The sequence below is a fragment of the Lissotriton helveticus genome, chromosome 7 (genome assembly GCF_964261635.1).
Source record: "Lissotriton helveticus chromosome 7, aLisHel1.1, whole genome shotgun sequence".
In the NCBI taxonomy this organism is placed as follows: domain Eukaryota; kingdom Metazoa; phylum Chordata; class Amphibia; order Caudata; family Salamandridae; genus Lissotriton; species Lissotriton helveticus.
The window spans coordinates 1,237,710,115-1,237,732,190 of record NC_136068.1 but is presented as its reverse complement, the minus strand read 5'-3'; positions in this window follow the sequence as shown (position 1 = coordinate 1,237,732,190).

Below are 22,076 nucleotides of genomic sequence, written 5' to 3'. Positions count from 1 at the left end.
CACCAAGATTCAGCGCTTCAATAATGACTCTAAGTGATATGATTTGATTGGACTTGTTGTGCAAGTGGTGCTGTGCCAAACATTGGAATATTCTCCACTACTCTCTACTACTCACTCTCTACTACTCCACTACTCTCTAATACTCACTCTCTACTACTCATTCTCTACTACTCTACTACTCTCTACTACTCTCTCTCTACTACTCACTCCCTACTACTCACTATCTACTACTCTCTACTACTCACTCTCTACTACTCTCTACTCTCTACTACTCACTCTCTACTACTCTCTCTCTCTACTACTCACTATCTACGACTCTCTCTCTCTACTACCCTCTACTACTACTCTCTACTACTCACTCTCTACTACTCACTCTACTACTCACTCTCTACTACTCTCTACTACTCACTCTCTACTACTCACTCTCTACTACTCTCTCTCTGCTACTCTCTACTACTCACTCTACTACTCACTCTCTACTACTCTCTACTATTCTCTCTCTCTGCCACTCACTCTCTACTACTCACTCTCTACTACTCTCTACTACTCACTCTCTACTACTCACTCACTACTACTCTCTACTACTCACTCTTTACTACTCTCTACAACTCACTCTCTACTGCTCTCTACTACTCACTCTATTACTTACTCTCTACTACTCACTCTCTACTACTCTCTACTACTCACTCTACTACTCTCTACTACTCATTCTCTGCTACTCTCTCTACTACTCTCTACTACTCACTCTCTACTCTCTATTACTCAATCTCTACTCTCTACCTCTCTACCTCTACCTCTCTACCTCTACCTCTACCTCTCTACCTCTCTCTACACGCACACATATACACATATATATGCATATATATATGCATATGCATTTATATATATGTATGTGTATTACCTACTGGCGGTCGCCAGTAGGTATATATAGTTAGGATTTTTTCCCTATGGGTTTTTTGAAAATTCTATGTCTAATAACTTTGGCGTTTGTGGACGGAATTGGCTGAAATTTTCAGGAAAATGGCACATTTTGTTTCTGAGCAGCCCCTGAAAATTTGGGGGGGTTTCGTCAAGGGGGGGCCGAGAAAAAAGGGGGGTCCCAAAACGTGTTTTTAACATTGATTTTTCCATAGGGCGGTTAGCCTCACTTTTAGCCCGAACGGCTGAATAGATTTGCACGAAACTTGGCAAAATTGTAGGGACTGGTAGCCCGATGTGCCTTTTGTAGGTCTCAATATATGTGCTCCAGTGGATTTTGAGAAATTAACGTTTAAAAAAAGATATATATCTGTAACAGCGGACCGGGCAGCGGCCCAGGACGCGTACTTTTCGCGCAACGGAGCTTTGTGAAGCGAAGCTGATTGGTTCTCTGGCGTCTGTCAACATTCCAAACAGTCCGTAGCGGCCGCCATCTTGTCTCTCGGTAGGATCGAGAGACAAGAGGAGGCCAAAGCGAAGGGGCAAATGACCATAAGGGGGCATAGTAGATCCTCGCTGACCCCCTAGGTTTGATGTGGAGGTTTTAAAAGGGCCCCGCGGGGCAAAAAAAAAAATAATAATAATAATCGAACGGCTGATGACCATAAGGGGGCATAGTAGATCCTCGCTGACCCCCTAGGTTTGATGTGGAGGTTTTAAAAGGGCCCCGCGGGGCAAAAAAAAATAATAATAATAATAATCGAACGGCTGAATGGATTTGCACGAAACTTGGTAAAATATTAGGGACTGGTAGCCCGATGTGCCTTTGCTATGTCTCAATATATGTGCTTCAGTGCATTTTGAGAAATTAACGTTCAAAAACAAGATATATATCTGTAACAGCGCTCCGCTTCGCAGAGATAAAATTATATGTGTATTACCTAGCTGTTGCTAACACCAGTTAGCGACGGCTAGTAGGAGATAGCGACCATCTTGGGTCCCACTTTGCATGTGAGTGATATTTATCACTAATGACATGCAAAGTGGGCATGCCAAGATGTTAGCGACTGGAAACAGTCGCTAACATCGCTATCTCCTATTATCAACTTTTGGAAATATTCGAGATAAGCGCGAATATCTCCAAAAAGTAACAGCTGCCCTGAGCAGTTCTTAGCCATGTTATCCAATGGGAGGTGGATAACATGGCTAAGAGCATTAGCTCGGTAATGCATGAATATCGCGGAGTTTTCAGCGACATTAATGCATTGCGCTCGTTTTTTATCGTATTTGCGATAAACCTTGATAATAGCAAGGTTTATCTGCGATAATTTCTGACGGTAAAAAAATCTTTGCAATGCATCGTTAGGGATAAATATCGCTTAAATTTGGTAATATGCCCCAACGTCTGTTAACGTTCGATTCGAAGGAAATCAGGAATTGTTGAAAAACATTGTGTGCGCCATCTTGTCTTTTTTCAAATGCCACACTTTTGTCGTGCACGGCAGCCATTTTAGATGCCTTGACCAGATCCACTCTGTGAACGCTGTCGATCCTTAGCATGGCTCCCCACCCTCGCAAGCATCTCCCCCAGGCAGTGGTCACCCCCGCTCTCTGTTTTATGCATGGGTAATAAACCTCCCCCCATCTGCGCTGTTCTTCCCTGAGAATCACACCCTGTGCCCGCCCGACACCTCCCTTTCGCCCTATTCACTACCGCACCCTCTGACACTCCTTTTCCTCTGTGTCCGATTGTCCAGGCCGGTCCTAGGCTATCAGCTAGCCCTGCAGATGTAGTTTATGGCCACAGCTGTAAAGAATCACCCGTCTTCAAAGGAGTTATAGTAGATCAAGGCCCACACTCGATGAGATCCGTCACAGCAGAAGCGTTGCTATTATCTGAAAACCATTCTGTATTGTGATTGGGGAGGGGACCGAGCGTGAAGCGGAAGATTCCAGGGATGACTCTTTGTACATCAAAGTTTTTACAATTATGTGTCACATTAAAAATATATAGCACTCCGACAAAGTAGTAAGATTATAAAACTTTAATAATTTATAAATATATACAAGAAAACAAAAATAGTAATAACATATAAACATTTTTAGAGAAAAACAACGAAGTAGCGGTCGGCTGTGCGAATAGTCCCAACGCAGCACAACGTCCAGATTTCCGGCGTGGGGCGTCGCGGGGGGTGGGTGATCAGTAGCAAACTGTTGTGCGAATAGTTCCAAGGCAGCAGAACGCGCCGAAATCTAGATGACACAAAAGTGATGTCTAGTAAGTTGCCACCCAGCAAATAACGGCGTGGGGCGTCGCGGGGGGTGGGTCATCAGTAGCAAACTGTTGTGCGAATAGTTCCAAGGCAGCAGAACGATGGCACCAAGGTGATGTCCAGTAAGTTGCCGCACTGGTTTTGGTATCCTACAATGCTGCTCCGAATAACGGCGTGGAGCGCCCCGGGGGAGGCGGCGTGAACGGGCCTCTCCAGGTGGAGTCTCGTCTGTTGTAGTGGGGCGCCCCTTTACCGTTTCAGTTGCCATTCCGTCCGCTTTTGGTCCACTGTGTCAAAATCCGCCATTCAGCTGAGTTGCGCCCACTCTTGCGGTGCAGCGATAGGCGGCTGTCACAGGACTCTCAAAATGGCGGCAGGCTGTTTCCTTTTTGGGCCTGGTCCACTGAAATGGCCCTGGGACACCTTGGAAATCGGACGCTTGTCTGCTAGGTCTTGGACCCCATTCTCGAAAGCGTCCCCTCCGCCTTGAGAATTCATCAAAAGTTTTGGGGGCCCCGACTCCTGCAGGCTTCTGGTGGGGAGCGGCTGCCATGATTGCTCGCGGAATGACCACGACGGAGCTACGAGATGGTGGTGCTCTCATGGTGACGCCAGCTTCAGTCTGAAACATCCAGAAACAAGGTGGGGCTTTCATCGTTTGGGGGAAAAAAAAAGTTTTCATCCAATGAAAAGTGTTGTTTTTAGGTCATATGATCAAGCCTTCCATCATTAGGAAACCAAAAGTAAAATGAACCAATGAAAAGTTTTATAAACAAGTCACATGACCTGTTATGCGGCATAGGGTATAAAATGCGGAGAAAATACGTTGGCACGTGAGGCGGCGTCAGTAGCGGACCGATGTGCGAATAGGCCGAAGGCAATACAACGCGCCAAGATCCGGATGGCATCGAGGTGGTGTCATAGTTGAGAGTTCTGAGCAGCGGTTGTAACACTGTCTGAAGCTTATTTGCAGCTGCTGCAGCTTCACTACGCGCCAAGATCCGGATGGCACCGAGGTGGTGTGTAGGAAGTTGCCGCACTGGTGTGGCCATCCTACAATGCTGAAAGTCGGCGTGGGGCGCCCCGTTGGCCTGTGAGTTTGCGTCAGTAGCGGACCGATGTGCGAATAGGCCGAAGGCAGCACAACGCGCCAAGATCCGGATGGCACCGAGGTGGTGTCTAGTAAGTTGTCGCACTTCTGTGGCCATCCTACAATGTTGAAAGTCGGCGTGGGGCGCCCCGTTGGCCTGTGAGATGGTGTCAGTAGCGGACTGATGTGTGAATGGGGCCAAAGGCAGCGCAACAATATTTTCTACTATATTTCCGGTGTAGAAGAGACCACAAGGCGCTGAGATGCCAAGATCTGGATGGCACCGAGGTGGTGTGTAGCAAGTTGCCGCACTGGTGTGGCCATCCTACAATGCTGAAAGTCAGCGTGGGGCGCCCCGTTGGCCTGTGAGATGGCGTCAGTAGCGGACCGATGTGCGAATAGGCCGAAGGCAGCACAACAATATTTTCTGACTGACACCACAAGGCGCTGAGATGCCAAGATCCGGATGGCACCGAGGTGATGTCTAAGTTGCGGACTGATGTGCGAATGGGGCCAAAGGCAGCGTAACAATATTTTTTGTATGGAAGATACCACTAGGCGTTGAGATGCCAAGATTCGGATGGCACTGAGGTGATGTCTAGCAAGTTGGTGTGGTCATCCTACAATGCTGAAACTCGGCGTGGGTCACCCCATTAGCCTGTGAGATGGCGTCAGTAGCGGACCGATGTGCGAATAGGCCGAAGGCAGCACAACGCGCCAAGATCCGGATGTCACCGTGGTGGTTTCATAGTTGAGAGGCACTTCATCTGCAGTGGGGCGCCGAGATCCGGATGGCACCGAGGTGATGTCTAGCAAGTTGCTGTACTGGTGTGGTCATCCTACAATGCTGAAACTCGGCGTGGGTCGCCCCATTAGCCTGTGAGATGGCGTCAGTAGCGGACCGATGTGCGAATAGGCCGAAGGCAGCACAACGCGCCAAGATCCGGATGTCACCGTGGTGGTTTCATAGTTGAGAGGCACTTCATCTGCAGTGGGGCGCCGAGATCCGGATGGCACCGAGGTGATGTCTAGCAAGTTGCTGTACTGGTGTGGTCATCCTACAATGCTGAAACTCGGCGTGGGTCGCCCCATTAGCCTGTGAGATGGCGTCAGTAGCGGACCGATGTGCGAATAGGCCGAAGGCAGCACAACGCGCCAAGATCCGGATGTCACCGTGGTGGTTTCATAGTTGAGAGGCACTTCATCTGCAGTGGGGCGCCGAGATCCGGATGGCACCGAGGTGATGTCTAGCAAGTTGATGTACTTGTGTGGTCATCCTACAATGCTGAAACTCGGCGTGGGTCGCCCCATTAGCCTGTGAGATAGCTGTTCTTTGGATTTGGGCCTGGCTCGTCTGCTGTAGTGGGGCGCCCCTTTACCGTTTCAGTTGCCATTCAGCTGAGTTTCGGCTGTTCTTGATGCTACAGCAACAGGCGGCTGCAACAGGACTCTCAAAATGGCGGCCTGTTCTTTGGATTTGGGCCTGGTCCACTAAAATGGCCCTGGGACACCTTAGAACTCGGACGCTCGATTTTTTTTTCCTTTCCTGTACATGCAAAAAAAGGTAAATGCCCGGTACGTTACACGCTTCATCTGCCACGATGAACTCTCTAGAGGAACCGAAAAAAAATATAGTTGTGGTAACTATACCATGCATCGTCATATGGAGAGGTGGCACCAATTAATTATAGTGCTGCATAAAAGAGAGATTTGGAGGAGAACCCCTGACCTGCTAGTACATTCATCAAAGAAGTGGCACTGAGAGCTTCAGAGGCAAGGGAAACGGTCCCAAATATTTAGAAGAACTTTGGAAAGATTAAAATGACATGTTTAGATTGTGGCAAATTTATTTCATGTGGACATCTGAGTGTTACTCTAATAAATACAGCATATGAACATCATCATAGTCGATGGTTGGTAGAGACATTTTGACTATATCCTGGACCTGCCCGTCCTCGCCCAAAATGGCGCCAGAATAAATGGGACTCGTAACTCCTTGTTGTGTACTGGTTGCAGAACCTTGAAATCACGAGATACGTATGCAGTTTTGAAGCACATGGCGGGCGGGGACGAGAATTGATTGAATATTTCGACATCCCTATTGATATTAAGTTCTGATGTGTTATTGATTACTGTACTGTTGAAAGTTCGAATTAACGTCACCCATGGTACTTGCCCGCAAATGTATATCTAGATAATTTTATTGTAACTGGCCCTGTCGTATTTTAATTATAAAATGTACGTCCACCGATTCCGTAACTGTTAGACACCTTAGTTCTTGCAACCTAATGGCCCGCCCGTTACGTTCCTCTACAGTGTAAATGTCTATTCATCATATACGATTATAGTTTGCTCCGTGGCCGGCCCACGTGGTTATAGGCTCGTATTTCTATAATGAAATTTTCACAATAAAGGTTTTTAAAAGAAAACATGGTAGTAGTATATACATTGGTAAAGTTTTTAATAATAGTCACTGTTTTAGAATCATTAAAAGGCAAGTGAAATAAAGCAGACCAATTACATGAAGGGTAAAAGGTATAATACGAAGGAACGCAGTAAAGATAAATGGTCAAGGGCTGTTGTGTTTTCTATTCCTGCAACATAAAGTGATCGATAAGAATCTCATATTCAGGCGTATCGGCGACTAAGACAGCAGGTCGACCCTCTTTTGCTCAACGGCTCCGTCATGGGACGAAGAAACGCTCTTTTTCTCGAAAAAAGAATATATTTTACTTGCAGGACAGTTGTAAAATTTCCGGGAAAGTACATTAGCCTGGAACATTATAACATATATTTAAGAAAAAATAATGTTCGGAAGTAATGAAAAGCGTAATTTTTAGGTCATATGACCAAGCCTTTCATCATTACAATAAGAAAAGTAAAATGAACCAATGAAAAGTTTTATTAACAAGTCACATGACTTGTTATGCTTACGTTACGCGCTGCGCGCCCCGGATGACTTCCGGATGCGCTAACGCGGCGCGTCATATGACGCATTACGCGACAACGCAGGTACAAAATATAGTCAAAATGTCTCCACCAACCAGCGGTCGGAACACAACCCCTTTCAGCAGGCTAAATAGTTCTGTTAAATGACAACAGAAGGGACAGGCAACAAGAACCATCAGTCAAAGAGGGGAGGGCTAGTTCTTCTCTACCGGGTTACATTGGGGCGCTACCGGAACTGATCGAATTGGTAGTCTACAGTGTTTCTGGATGTTTCAGACTGAAGCTGGGGTTAGCATGAGAGCAGCACCATTTCGTAGCTCCGTCGTGGTCATTCCGCAACCAATCATGGCAGCCGTTCTTTATCGTTATTTTGGGCGGGGTGGGTGGCGGAGCAGAGCTGTTTTGCAGCCATCATTGTGTGGAGTTCAGTTCATCTCACTAGTTTTGTATTTGTCATGAGGGGTTGTTCCTAATGTTTCTATTTTAGCGAGGTCAAAAAGAGATCCCATTAGTGGCCTACTGATTTTGCTCGATTCCTTTTCTTTTTTTTTACACGATTTTTCGTTATCTGCAAAGACTAAACAGAGTATTGCGACTCTGTGTTTGTTTGTAAATAGAGAATGAACCAAAGAGAACTAATTCTAAAACAGTAAATACTTGGATAACAATGAATCAAATGGAGAGAGAAGCAGGCACGACGGATTACAATGGGGGCAAAGACCTGCGTTAACTACCTTTCACTATCTGCAAAGAGAGAGTACTCCTAATAGAAATGAGGGGGGGGGGCACCATTCAAAGCAGATCAGTGTGCATATACACGAAAATGTTTTCACTTACCACGTACTTGACATTCGACAGCTTATGATATTTGCTATTAAAAAACCATTGAAATTCACTGAAAAAACCATAGGTTATAGACCATATATAGTTAGGAATTAGCATTTACAAAACCTTGAAAATTCACTGAAAAAACCATAGGTTATAGACCATATATAGTTAGGAATTAGCATTTAAAAAACCTTATTTTACTCACACAAAACCATTGAAATTCCATATATAGTTAGTTGCACTAACTATATATCGCGCACCTGCAATCCACTGCTGATGATGTCACATATTACATCATTCATGACATGGTCAGTGACATCACTGATGACATCACTGATGACATCTCAAATGACATCACTGATGACATCACTGATGACAACATCCAGTGACTGTATGTTTCTGTAAAGTTAAAATGTGTCTTACATATTGAAGAATGAGTGGAAGTATAAGTGTCTGGACAAAGGATTTAGTAGGTGCATGACTGAATGCATGAGTGAGTGATTAAATGTGTCTCACTGAGTGCATGGGTTAGTGACTAAAGTGTCTTAATTTGTGCATCATTATGTCTGTTGTTCTGTAAACTGCTGCATGTTTTGATCAGTAGCTATATGATTAACTATATGGGTTACTGATTGATTGTCCAAGTATTTGTATGGGAGACTGAGTGTGTGTGTGGCTGGCTGGGAGGTGTGTGACTCTGTGCAGATCAATGTGTACTTGTATCAATGATTGTATAACAAGGTAAGTATGTGTTAGTATATGTTTGAAAATGTAAGGTGCTCTATGTTTAACTGTATAGACAAGAAAATGGAAGTGTCATTGATTCTTTACAGGACTGACTAGGTGTGTGAGTAACTCCATGGATGAGTGGCAGACTGTGAGTGTCTGTATAGGTGTATGAGTGCATATGATAGTGTTGTAAAGATGAGTGATTGTATGTATGAATGATAGTATGGGTGAATGAGTGAAGGTGTGTGTAGACGTAGGAATCAGTGAGTGCGTATGTAGTAACTAGTATTGGTGTGTCAATGGTTTCAAAAATTATATTCTGTATTTAACACTGGGTGAAACAGAGGTTATATTAAAATGTGAGGAGATGCATTGTATTGTCACATGAATGATATCATCAGTGATGTGGTCATTGATGTCAAATGAGATGTCATCAGTGATGTCATCAGTGATGTCATTTGAGATGTCATCAGTGATGTCATCAGTGATGTCACTGACCATGTCATGAATGATGTAATATGTGACATCATCAGCAGTGGATTGCAGGTGCGCGATATATAGTTAGTGCAACTAACTATATATGGAATTTCAATGGTTTTGTGTGAGTAAAATAAGGTTTTTTAAATGCTAATTCCTAACTATATATGGTCTATAACCTATGGTTTTTTCAGTGAATTTTCAAGGTTTTGTAAATGCTAATTCCTAACTATATATGGTCTATAACCTATGGTTTTTTCAGTGAATATATATATATATACATACATATATAAACATATATAATCTGCATATCTATATAAATATAAATATAAATGCATGCATACATATACATACATGTATACATATGCATGTTATTTACATGAAAGTTTGAAAACACTAATAAAAGCAAAGCTAAAAAGCCACCTCATTACAAACAGAATGGCTTTAACTTAAACGAGGGCGAGATCCATTGCATTTTCAATGCTTGTTTACTTTGGTTCCATCAAGAAGGCATTCAGATTTGTCACACATTTGCCATAAATTCTGAATGTTAGCACTCTAGTTGCTCATTAGATCACTGTAGTAAAGCTACTGCTCACCAGGGAAGTCTGCTGCTGGTATTCAAAGTGCATGTTTCAGTCTGCATGTCAGAATTCTTTTCATGAAATAGAAGAGGATTTGAGAAGTCACTCAAAATGTGCCCTAATTTTTCTTTCTGAAGCACTAATCATACTTTCTATGGCAAAATGAACCCCCTCATTTTGTTCCTTTTTAAATTAAATGTTTTCCAACTTACCACTTCATTCCAATCAAGATGGCTTCTGGTGTGCGATACTTTTGTCATAAGTAAGACTGTTAGCGCTCTAGTTGTTCTTTAGAACACTCTGGGACATTCTGTCATTGGGCTATACTTGGGCTACATCTGGGTGATATGTGGGCTACATTTGGGCTCTTTTGTCTCTGGTGGCCATCTTGGGAGACTGCATGCCAGAATTTTTTTGTATTAAATCTTTTTATTGAAGCCAATACACCGATCCGTGCTTTTGGAAGCAAGGGCTGAACAAAGACAAAACAATTGCTGCGTCAGTGCCAGTGCTGGTGTGCCATGATGCAAATTAAACACAGCAAGTCGCCTACAACCCAACTGGGCCGGCCGCGATTGAAAGACTGAGAAGCAGTCGGGTGCAACTACAATGCAGTCATTATTGAAAAGAGAACAAACCCCCCCCCCCCCTCACCGTCCCTCCCCCACCCCTTCCCTCCCCCTTGTCCGCTGAGGTAGAAGAAAGGAAACACGAAAGGACCCAATAGCAGTGGCCAGGGCCTCACGTAAGGAGCCCTACGTCTGGAGTGTCTGTTTGCGGGGTTTTGTCTTAGGCTCGGTGAGCGGTGTGTCTGCGAGATGTAGCAGTCGCAGGTATCTAGAACAGCTCAATTCCCTGTATTCCCCTGTAAGAAGCGTCAGGAAAGGCCGCCAAAGATCAGCAAATTCATCCCCTCTGCCCGCCGTGGTCAGGGAAAGCTTTTCCATTCCCAGAATGGTCCATAGCCTATGCAGCCAACCCACCTGCATCGGCGGCTGCGGATCTCTCCAGCGAGCCACAATATTTTGCACCGCCGCCCCAACGCAAGCGCTATCAGTCTCCCTCTCACAGACTTCAGTGGGTACATCAACGCGTTGGGTAGTCCCAGCAGCACATAGGCATGAAATCGGGGGAGTTGGGTGTCTAAATGGAGGTCTATCAGGTCCAGGATAGTAGTCCAGTACGTCTGCAGGTGCTCGCAGCTCCATAGCAGGTGTTCCAATGTGCCTAGCTGCCCACAACCCCTCCAACAACGGTCACTGACATGGGGGTCCCAGCGGTGTATGCGTTCGGGGGTGTGATACCAGTAGGAGGCTACTTTTGTGAGTGTCTCTGTGAGGCCTGAGTGATGGGCCGAGTGCCTGGCTCTGTGGTAGATCCCCTCCCACTCCTTGCGCGTGAGCTGCCTTCCCAGGTCCTTTTCCCATCTAGCCTGGCTTGCGCTGTAAGTGTATTTGTTTGTGAGAAGCAGGTGCTGGTATATATCCGAGAGTAGTTTCTTTTCCGACGTGCGCGTGAGCAACCATTTTTCATAGGGAGTAAGAAAACGCTGCACTCCCGGTTTGATCGACGGCTGTAAGACCCAGTGTCGGACCTGCAGGTAGGGAATGCTGTCCGTCTCCGGTATGCCATAGGCCTCCTTCACCTTCTGGAACGGGAGGATGCCCTGAAGATCAAACATGTGGCCAATCTGCCAGCAAGGCGTAGACCTCCAATTCACGAACGCCTGCGCATCCAGGCCCGGGGTGAACTCAGGGTTGTCAAATATCGGCGTGAGCGGGGAGGGAAAAGAAGTGAGGTCTCTCCGGACCGCCACCTTATCCCATACTTCCATGACCGTGCCGGTGACATACGACGCATACAGATTGGGCGGCCTGTCGCGTCGGGGCAGGAAGGGTACTCCCTGGAGCGTCCAGCCTGCCACTGCTTGGTCCTGAAAAAGCCAATGTTTGCTGGATTCCAGCTGGTACCACTCTACAAGCGAACGTAACTGCGCCGCTTGAAAGTACAGGGCCAGATCAGGTATTCCCACTCCTCCGTATGCCGGGGGGAGCGTGGCAATTAAGTGCTTAAATCTGGGGTGGCGACCGTTCCACACAAAACGCGACAGATCAGCTTGTGTTTTCTGGAGCCAACCTGTTGGGGGACGCAGCGGCAGCGTCTGGAAGATGTATAGGGCCTGTGGGAGCAGCGTCATTTTAATAGCAGCAAAGCGGCCCAGCTAGGACAGCGTGAGATGCTTCCACTTCCGGAGGGTCTCGGTTAGGCGCGCGCCAAGTCTGGCATAATTGGCTTCCTCTGTAGCCTGTATCGTGGGCGCTAGCAAGACTCCCAGGTATGGAACAGTGGACGTAGACCATTGTAAGTCAAATTCGGCTTTGGCTTCTGCTAGCGCTTCCCGGGGCAGGGACACATTCGATGCCTCCGATTTATCCAAGTTAATTTTAAAACCAGAGGCTAGGGCAAACTTATGCAGCTCAATAAAGAGCGCCCTCAGGGATTGCATTGGGTCCATGAGTGACAGCAGAATATCGTCTGCGTACAGGCTGACTTTGTGCGTGTCTCCACCAAAGGGGATGCCCCTGATAAGCTGGTTTTGTCAAATCCGCTGCGCCAAAGGCTCCATGTAGAGCGCAAACAAGAGGGGAGAGAGCGGGCAGCCCTGCCTAGTTCCCCTGCCAATCGGGAAGCGTGGCGATGTATGGCCGTTCACTCGGACCGTTGCGTTAGGCTGCCTGTAGCAGTTAAAGATACAGTTTCTGAGAGCAGTCCCGAAGCCGAAACGCATTAACGCTTGGTCGAGATAGGGCCAATGCACTCGGTCGAACGCTTTCTCAGCGTCGACCATGAGGAGCATGCAGCCCGGCTTCGTCCGGGAGCCGGCTTCAATCAGGTGGAGGACACGTTTAGTGTTGTCGCTGGTCTGCCTTTGGGGAATGAACCCAGCCTGATCAGGGTCCACCAGTTGTTGCATATATGGGCCCAATCGGCTGGCTATGATACCCGTATATAATTTGAGGTCAATGTTCAGTAGAGATATTGGTCGGTAGGAACCGCACCTGGACGGATCCCTACCAGGCTTGGGTATCACCGAGATAGCCGCCTCCAACAGTTCCGGCGAAATTGCTCCGGGTTGATCAAAGGTGTTCAACAGATCGCGCAATAGGGGGGCCACCTGGTGACAGAATTTCTTATAGAAAGCCGCAGGGTAGCCGTCAGGTCCCGGGGCTTTACCCAGCTTCAGGCGAGATATCGCCGAGATGACCTCCTCCAGACGGATGGGCCTATCTAGAAACTTCGCTTGGGCTTCGTTCAAGGATGGGAGCGTCGCCCCATCTAGGTAATCGCTGCCCGTTTGCAGGTCTAGCGTATCTGCTTCGTACAGGTCAGCATAGAAGCTACCGAACTCTGCTGCTATAGCCGCGTCTTCAGTAATCGGGTCTCCGATATTAGGCTGAATTGTTCGAACGTGTTGCCGCTGTCGCTGCTCCCTTAGCTTGCTCGCTAACAGCTTCCCACAGCGGTCCCCCCCGGTGTAGTAGGCATGCTTTAGGCGCAGGGCTGCAAATTCCGCCACGTCCTGGTCCAGGGCAGCGAGCATCTTCCTCTCCGCGCATAGTTGGCGCCAGGCCCTGGATGCTCCCGTGCGTTGGTGCATCTGCTCCAACTCTGCCACCCTCTGCGTGAGTTCAGCCCTCTTCTGAGCGCGCTCCTTGTTGTCAGCCGCGGCCACCGAGATAAATTCGCCCCGCAGGACAGCTTTAAGCGCCGCCCATTGAGTGGCTTTGGAGGTGTCATCATTGGCATTGTTAACAAGAAAGAGGTCGATGGCAGTCGTTATTTTCGCTACCATGGCCGGGTTCTGCAGTAGGCCGACACGCAGGCGCCAGTGCCGTTGCGGCCCGGGAGCATCCAGCACCAGAAAGGACGCCACCACTGGAGAGTGATCCGACAATGAGGCCGGAAGGATCTCGACACCCTGCTCGCGTGTTGCTAGCTGGGAAGAGCATAAGAAGTAGTCAAGTCTCGCATATGATTTATGGGCTGCCGAGTAGTGTGTGTAGGCCGTAGCTCGGGGATGGGAGATTCTCCACAGGTCGACTAAGCCCAGGTCCTCAAGGTGGGCATGTCCCGCTGCGGAGAGCGCCCCTACCTGACCAAAGCGCTGATTGGAGCGGTCCGCAGTGTTATGAAATACCAGGTTTAGGTCCCCCCCCAATATAAGTGTGGATGGGTATTGGCAGTGGCAGATTCTAGCGCTGAATGTAGGTATCGCTCCTGACCGTCATTAGGCGCGTACGCTGAGCCTATCAACAATGTCTGTCCAGCTACCAGGAAGCGGTGTACTAACAGCCTACCCTTAATCTCCGCCTCCTTTTGCAACACTTTGCCCCTAAAGGAGTGCGCAACCAGGATCGCCACCCCAGCTTCTTTCTTATATGCCGATGAGAAAAACTGCTCTGGGAAGAAGCGGGATTTAAGCCCATGGTGATCTGTGGGCAGCAGATGTGTCTCCTGTAGGAGGCAGATGTCAGCTTGCGAGTTCCGCAGAAAAGAGAGGACTGCCCTGCGTTTGTTCGGATTATTAAGCCCCCTCACATTCAGTAAGAGAACTGTCAAGGGCCGTGTCATCCCGGGTATGTTGTGAGGACAGGTGCGCTATGCATGGAGCCAAACAGTGCGATAAGAAAGAAGAGTAAAGGGAGAAAACAGATCCTCTCAGCACTAGTGGACAAGGAGGTCCCACCCCCACCCCGTCCCAATCCCCAACCCCAAAAATGAGCCCTCCCCGGCACCCCCAACCGCGCCGATCCTCCCCCTGCCAAGACCCTCCCCCTGCCCCCCCAACCAAACCAATGAAACCCAAGTAAAGATCATAGTCCCAGGTTAGTCAAATGGAGAGTAGACCTGTAGAGTGACCAAAGTCAAGAGAGACCCAAACCTGTTGGAGTCAAAATATGGACAGGGGACGTGGTATCAGCGACCTTTGTGGCTCCCCGCCCCACGCCTCTCTGTGGTGCTACTGTCCATGTATGCTCCCGCTGTGAGTGATCTAAGGAGGCCCAGAGGTGTCTTTCGCCACTTACTTGACTGCGGCGGCGTGTTCTTCGGCGATCGTTTTCTGGCCCGGACGTGCGTGTGGCTTGTGTTGTCGCCGTCTGCGGACTGTCTGCCAGCCTGCACGTCGGGACTGCGACTGATGCTCTTGTGATGACTCCGTATGAGTGTCGTCGCTGTGGTCTTGTTCCGGCAGCTCGATCCCCAGTAAAGCGCAGGCATCCTGGAGGGAACGCATCTGGTGAAGGGTGCCATCCCATCGAAAGATGAGCCGAAACGGGTGACCCCAAGAGTAGGGCACCTCTTTGTCTCTCAGGAAGGTGGTGACAGTCTTGAATTCCCTTCTTTTTTGGAGTGTTATGATAGAGAGGTCCTGGAAGAGTTCCACAGATGCATCTCTGAAGCGGAGAGGCTGAGACAGGCGTGCCTCTCTAAGAATCCTCTCTTTGAGTGGAAAGTCAGGGAGGAAAGCTAGTATGTCGGGGGGAGGGGCAGGGGCTCTGCGCGGTAGGCCCACACGATGCTTGCGATCAATGCGGATGGGGAAGTCCGCGGGCTCCCCTAGAATTTCCCGGAATAGGTCTTGGAGGTACATGGTGACACTGTTCCCTTCCGTTTTCGATGGTACTCCCCGGACCCTGATGTTGTTCCGCCGGGAGCGGTTTTCCAGATCTTCGTTATGCGCCTGGAGGTCCAACTGCTGATCGCGGAGTCGTAGGACCTCCTGTTGGAGATGTACCAATTCCTCACATCGAACCTGGGTGGAGTCTTCTATCGTAGCCACTCTTTCCCCTAGCCCATCCAAGTCCCTGCGCAGCTCCCTTTGTTCGCTCACCAACTCTTGTTTGAGGGTCTGGAAGTCTTCCCGCAGTGCGCCAAACAGGGATTCAAGGAAGGACCTCGTGACTGGGGCTTCCTCCTGGGTTCCGCTCTTGCTGGTGGCGGGTGTGGACGCCGGCGACGTTGCTTGGGGTTTGTCTCCCTTCTGCGGTTGCTTCACCAGCAGGTCAGTGATGGAGCGGCCTCCTCTGCGGTTAGCGTTTGCCATCGTGGCGCCGCCTGGAGTGCCCTGTCTCCGCAGGCACGTTTATGATGCGGTGCTCAGTCGGGTCTCCTGGTCGTGTGTCGGGCCAAGCGGGGTCCGGCCAACAGCGCGGTCGTTGTCGGCAGTCGCCCGCACAGAGGATCACCCGATGCAGCCCCCAGCAGTGTAGCCGCTGCTGGTCCAAAGTTCAGAGCCTCCCACTCCGCCGCGTCCGAGCTCACCACTCCAGGCCTCCGTCTTCCGGGCAATCCCGGCGCCCCCTCGCTGCGGCTTCCGGGCGATCCAGGCTCCCAAGATAGCCACCAGAGACCAAATGTAGCCCAAATATCACCCAGATGTAGCCCAAGTATAGCCCAATGACAGAATGTCCCAGAGTGTTCTAAAGAACAACTAGAGCGCTAACAGTCCTACTTATTACAAAGGTATGGCACACCTGAAGCTATCTTGATTGGAATGAAGTGGTAAGTCTGAAAACATTTAATTTAAAAAGGAACAAAATGAGGGGGTTTATTTTGCCATAGAAAGTATGATTAGTGCTGCAGAAAGAAAAATTAGGGCACATTTTGAGTGACTTCTCAAATCCTTTTCTATTTCTTTAAAAAATTCTGACATGGGGGCGTGGCCAAGATGGCGACCTGATCGGACGCTGGTCTGCGTGGCTCCCTGCCCTAATTCCCCCATTGCCCGCATAAACACAGCGTTTTGCCCCCACATCGCTGGATTTCAAGAGGCCCTACTGTCCACTACTGCCAGGAGTACCCCCGGCGCAGCTGTGAGTCCGGTGGTGCCGCCCACGGCCCCGGGAACCGCCAGTTGACCCTGCCTGGGAAGGCCCCGGCCGACGGACGGGGGAGGAGCGGCTAGCGCCAAAATTGAGACCCCGGTTTGGGACCGGGCGGACCGACTTTGGAAGCACCCGATAGCAGACGACAGGGGCGGAGGACGTCGGGCTGCCCCCCGTGGCCCCCGGACGGAGTGAGGGTCCAGGCACAGACCCGGAGCGGTGGGCTTCCGGCGGCAGATTGCAGAGGGAGCCGGGGATGCAGAGATCGAAGGCCCGGTTTGGGCCTCTGAGCCGGGCAGCTGAGGAGACGTGGGAGCGGTGAGGCGACGCCCGTCCCCAGCGACACCGGGCGGAGAGCGGAGCCTCCTGGGGGGCCCCGGACATCATTGGTGGTGAGTGAGAGCGGCTTGGGAGCTCCCGCGCCAGGGCCCCGTGGGGGCCAGACGAGCCAGCGTGAACGGGGCTGAGCTGGGGTGTGCTCGGAGCCACCGGAGACGCGGGAGGCGGCCACGACGTGGGGGCCCTGGAGAGACGCCGGTGCCGCATTCGCCCCTGATGCGGCGGGGCCGCCTGCGGCCCCGGACACTGCCGGTTGGCCCTGCCTGGGAGTGTCCTGGCCAGCTGCCGGGTGAGGAGCGGACGGCGCCAAAATCGAGGCCCCGGTCTGGGCCTAGGCGGACCATCCGTGGAGGTGCCGGGCACTTGCAGACCGTATCGGAGGCCACCGAGCTCCCTCCCTCAGCTCCCGGCCAACGTAAGGAAGCGGGGTGCTGGCCTGGAGGGCTAGGCTCGAGGCGGCTAGCAGCGGAGAGCGCCGGGAGCGCGAAAATCGAGGGCCTGGTCTGGGCCTACGTAGCGGGCAGCCAAAGAAGCATCGGGTTGCTGGACTCCTTGCCTAACCAGGGCCTGAGGGCCGAGATCCGAGACACGGAGCTGGTCTCCACCAAATATAGAAAAGGCACTTCTGCATACCAGTCCCTACAATTTTGCCAAGTTTGGTGTAATTCCGTTCAGCGGTTCGGGCTGTAGCCTTGTCAGAACGTCCTATGGAAATTACCGTGGGGAAAACGCGTTTTGGGACCCCCCTTTTTTCTCAGCCCCCACTTCATGAATTCCCTCAAAACTTTCACGGAAGGAGCGCAACGGAGCTGGCCAAAAGTTTGGTAAATTACACGCAAATTCCTCAACCGGCGCCAAAGTTATTCCCAATAGAATGTTGCGGATTTCCTATGGTAGCTAGGTCCTAACAATATCGCCAGTAGGTAAAATTTACTATTCCCACCCCAGTGAGTGCAACAGTAGGGAAAGCGTTGGATAGCGGGAGGGTAAAAATTACTATTCCCACTCCAGAGAGTGCAACAGTAGGGAAAGCGTTGGATAGCGTAAAGCATGGGCGAATTTTGCGAATTTGCAATACGCAAAATTGTGCATTTACGGATTCGCAATCCGCAAAATTCGCGAACTCTCACGAATTTTGCGGATTTTTTTTGTGTTTGCAATTGTTTCTGCCATTTCGCAAGGGTTTTTTACCAGTTCGCAAACGCAAACTTACTTGTCGGGTAGCAACGGTCGCGACCATGTTGTTTCTACGTCTGGTTCATCACAGCACCCTCTGTTTCACCACTGCCACCCTCTGTTTCACCACTGCCACCCTCTGGCTCACCCATGCCACCCTCTGGTTCATCACTGTAGATTATGGGGGGAAAATCACACCTGCCCTGCCTCAACTGACATGAATTGATTTGGGGTTGATGAATGTGTCACTGAATTTGAGCTGGCATCTGCTTCCTTATCTGTAAGTGCTTCCTCATTAATGATGAGCTTGTACTTTTGCACCTGCTAAGTGCTTTCAGTTTTGTAAAATTTGTTAGCACACCTGCCCTGCCTCAACTGACATGAATGAATTAGGGGCTGATTAATGTGTCACTGAATTTGAACTTCTAGTCTGGCACCTGCTTCCTTATCTGTAATTGCTTTCTGTTGCAGTGTAATTTTTTTTAACAGGACCTTTGTGGCATACTTGTAGCTATTCTCTGAGCCTGCTGTGAGGGTCAGAGCAGGGTCATAGAATAATTGCAAGTAGGCAACTGAACTCTGGAGGGGCCCCTCAGGAAGCACTACAGGGAATGGTTACTAATGATAAGATTGAACTTTTGCACCTGCTGAGTGCTTTCAGTTTTGCAAAAATCATTTTTTTGTAATTTCGCTCAATTCGCGGGGCGTGAATTTGCGCGAGATCGAATTCGGAAGCCGCAAATTCGTGCGAATATACGATTTGTTTTTTTTGCGGTGTGTTAGTTCGCGTGATTTTTTGCGTTTTTGCAAGCCGCTTGTAGCGCAACGTAGCGAAGTTACCCTAGAGGTTGTACATGGGCGTGGTCATCTTGTTTGCGTGACGTATTTCCGTTTCCGGGCGCTATGTGTAATCTCGCAAAGTGTGCGGCTCGCTAGTACACGTTCGTGTGTGATACCGAGGGAAATCTCGCGCGAACTTACCCACGCCGTCGTGAACGGGCGCGGCCATCTTGTTTTTCATTCATTGCTATGGCTCTGGGCATGCTTTCTGTATCCTCTGTAAATCTCTGCCATCCTTTGCTTGTTTGAAGTTTTTTTGATCTATTTTACTTATTATTTATCCCTCTATTTTTCTAGCTCTATATTTTTGTGTTTTCTGCTACTTTTGGTTAATTTTAAACTACTTTTTTAAACTCTTTTCTTTTTTTCTTCCCTATTCTATTTCTTATATATTATTTACCTTCCTTTCTGCCCAGACCATGCAAAAGGGAGCCGGGAGGCAGCCCGAGAAGGGAAAGGGTCCAGCACCCCGTGCCCGGCTCCCGTGCGGGCATTTGAGGGGGGAGCTAGTGATGCCACGGGAGATCTTTAGCGCGGAGGAGGTGGCCGCACTAGTGTTTTATGTCCAGCGCCGCCTCCCCAGGACCATCATGGCAGGCGGCAAGATCGCTAGCGGCTCCGGGCTCCGGGAGCGCCGGAAGCGGTGGGAGAAGGTGTGCCGGGCCATGTATCAACACTCTCGGGTCCGGTGCACCTACAACCAGGCCAGCCACCGTTGGACAGATCTCCTGGACCGGGAACGCGACTTGCTCGACCTGCTCGGCATCGAGATCCCCGGGCTTGGTGAGTACTACTACTCTGTTTTCTCCTGCTCTGTGTGTTATTATATTGCAAATTTTTGTATTTTACCAAGAGCAATAATGCTGCCGATTACATTGTAGGTAAATTATATTTCAAAATCTTCTGTGCATTTTTTGTTTTCGATTTTGGGTTCATTTCATTGGCCTGAGAAATTATGTATGAGTGTAGTTTAAAGAACTGCGTAATGCTAGACACTAAGGGTCAGATTTTCCATTACCGGCGCATCCTTGCAAAGTAGCAGGGATGCGCCAGTAATTGTGCGCCACGCCACCACCACCCATGGTGCGCCGTATTTACAATGCGGCGCACCATGAGCCCAAAACGTCACCTAAGCGTTAAGGTGGCGCATTGCTGGAGTTGGGTCGCAACGATGGCGCAGCTCCAGCAATGCTCTGGGTTGCCCTATCTCCCCAATGCTGCGTCAAGCCGTACGTCTGCTTCAAGCAGGCGCAGGGTTTGAGTGACGCATCATTGTCCTAAAAGTGACTGATTGAAATCTTGTAGATTTCCCTCAGCCACTTTTAGGATGCGTTCCTGTGCAGGAACGCCCTCCCTTGCGCCGGAACGCCCCCTGATGGCGCAGAGCTTTACAACGTGATGCATCTCCCATATGCGTCTTGTTGTTAATATACGCCGCACCATGGCGCCTCTTTTGTTCTGCCTCTGTGTCACAAAAGTCACGCAACAATGAAGCAAAAGAGCCGCAAGGGGCTTGTAAATCTGCCCCTACAGACTCAAGTCCAGTCCTTCCTTTGTACACCTGGCAATAAGAAGAAATAGTGGTGGTGGATTGATAGTTTGAGTATTTTAATGACTGTTTAATGTAGTAGGAAACTTTTTAGTGTTGTTGATGATCTGCAATCACGATGGAGTTTGTCTGTCACTTCGCGTGCTGCGGACTGCTGCCTGCCAGTCCTAGGCGAACCTTTTTAGTAGTTTGTTTAGTGAGTTACATAACTTTCCAAGTCGACGGTCCGCAAATCAAGCAATACTAATATCATAGTAGACCACATGAGATAGGTCAATATATCCCGAGGAATAGTTGTCTATTTGCTATTTCGCCAAAATATTTTGTTATTGTTCTTTTGAAATGTTTGATTTGGTTGAAAACAATCATCCATGTTTTCGGGTCTTTCTTTCTTTCATGTTGTACATCAGCTCCCCCCAGGGGCAAGAGGACAGAGGAGGAGGGGTTATCGGCTGCTGCTGCTGTTCAAGGCCAGGATCGGTCAGGCGAGGGCTCCTTTGCTGGCCCCGGTAAGTTTTAATTTTAATATACAGTACCTATTTTTTCCTAGCGTTCCTCATTCGATTTTTTCTAAATCGTCTTTGATCTTCTTGTAGACTGTATCTAAATTCTTATCCTGCCTCTACTATGACTCCCTGTGGTATTACTAGATTATTCTTATTAGTCTGTCTGTGTAGCTAACTAAGATTGCATATTTGGCAAAAGGTGTTAAACGAAACTCCCATTCTAGTCAGCAATAGTTCTATGCACTGAGTGTAATCCTCTGGGATTGTCCATAATGTCTTTTCAAGTCTTCTAAATGTTTATGCTTTGACAATTACCAACAATAAAAAGGTGAATGACCACCAAGAAAAAATAAGATACTACTTTACTTTTGGTTTGGATAGGAGGACAATCCATACTACTACTGTTGTAGGGACAAATCTGCACAAACAGAACTATGGACACTAAATAGTGCATTGTTTATCAATTATAATAGGCGCAGGTAGACTTTCCACATACCTCAGTGACATCAGACTTTGAAGAACCCTCAATCTCCTTACTGACTAGATAGTGTGGCAGAGTCATTTAGCTCCCGAATTCATCGATGATTGATCCCCAATGATGATTATCCAACACAGGACAAGAGTACGGAGTCAGAGTCCAGAAGTGTCAGAGGCACGGACTCATGCATGCAAATTGCAAAACCTTTTGCTCATTCACTCTTGACCAAAAACCACAGAGTCTATTTAAGTTTTAAAGCTTTATTAAAAGTAAAAATATTTGTTAAAATCAAGCTTGTCATAAAACATAAACGGTTGATTAAAAATGGAAAAGTGCTTAATGATTTATTTCACACATTTATTGTGGGCGAGCCGAGCCCTCACCTGGTTTGAACTTTAATTTTTCTTTTTGGTGCTGAATCGTTGGTCACTCCGTCCTAGTGATGATGATTTG